Source organism: Myiozetetes cayanensis, unplaced genomic scaffold (assembly GCF_022539395.1).
Source record: "Myiozetetes cayanensis isolate MyiCay16 unplaced genomic scaffold, myiCay2020 scf24, whole genome shotgun sequence".
Lineage (NCBI taxonomy): Eukaryota > Metazoa > Chordata > Aves > Passeriformes > Tyrannidae > Myiozetetes > Myiozetetes cayanensis.
In genome coordinates this window covers 6,157,031-6,158,480 of record NW_026087456.1, presented here as the reverse complement: position 1 = coordinate 6,158,480, position 1,450 = coordinate 6,157,031, and positions in this window count along the sequence as shown.

The following is a 1,450-nucleotide window of genomic DNA, read 5'->3' as shown; positions in this document are numbered from 1 at the left end:
CTTGCCAAAGTAGGTGAGTAAAATATGGGACTACTTTCTCCAGTAACTAATATTTAAAAGAAAAATTCAATCAATTATAGACAGGTTTGTGGCTGTTTGCTTCCATCATGCAAAGGAGCTGCAGCCTGTGTTTAAACTCCTGAGCAAACATGGGAATACTGATCCAGAATATAAATATCAGCTGTTGATGGTGAGAGAACTAAGAATTCTGAGGAATAAATTGCTACTGAATTCTTAAACTCATGCTCAGACTTTGAAGGAATGAAATATACTTAAAGTTTAAGCAGTTAAGCAGTTTTCTGACCTTGCCTTCGACAAGTGAATGTCTGAGGACTCTGTGCTGATGAAGGGAGATGGATGATTTTTTTCCACTGCTAGTTGAGCATGAGACAACACAGGAAAAACTTCAGAAGGGACACAGTTTATCCATCTCTTTTTGGCTAATTGTTATTTGGATGTGCACCAACGAGAGGGATAGGGAAGCCAAGAAACCCTGGGAGTCAAGAAGTGCTGTGATGGATGGGAAGCCTGGGGCTGATGTTACATTTCCAACAGTTGGAAGCATTCCCTGCCACTGTAGTGATACAAACCACCTGCTGGTGTGTCTTAATGGTGGGAAGATGGATGAGCCCAAGTGTTCTTGGATGTCTTTGGTTTCCTGGAGTTTTAATTGCTTTTCAAAAGTGAGGGATTTTTTGTTTGTTTGTTTTATTTTCATTTTATAGTAAATCAGGTCTTCTGCAGATTAATTTAGGATGCTTCTCAAACACCACTTTCATGATTCCTGTGTGAGCAAACACCCTGGAGACATTGTCCTGGCAAACTGTCAAGGATATATGGCTGAAACCCCTCTGAAAGCAGCTTCCATGGAAGGGGATTGACATTTCCTGGGGTTGTCATATGGCAGGATTTGTCGTAGGAACTGCTGGAAAGTCCAGGAAAGTTGTAGGCTGGATTCTTGCACCTTGGATTAAAAACTGATTGATAGAGCTGATTGAGCTTCTTACTCTTAACTTGAAATATCTCAGAAATTATTCTTGCCTTTTTCAGGGGTTTTCTGTAACCAGACTAACAATATAATTTATGTCTTGACTGCATTTGTTTTGTGGTGTTTTTTTCCAGATGTTCTTACTGAGACTCTCTATAAATTCAAGCATTATATATTGAGTAAATGCAGTGATTGCACATGCAGATGTTCCACAGTTCTCTGCCATCAGAACAGGGTGTCTGTCTTGTTTATGACGTGCCTCGTGTTCAGTGTGACCCCTGTGTATGAGAGCAGCACCGGATAAAACAATTAAGAGGTAAACTCTTCCTGTGAGAAGCAGGGAGTTGGACTCAGATGATCCTTATGGGGCCCTCCCAACTTGAGATGTTCTATGATTCTGCTAAAAAATCCAGCTGGTTACAGAACAGTGCAAGACCAACACAAAATGGTAGTGGTTTAGTT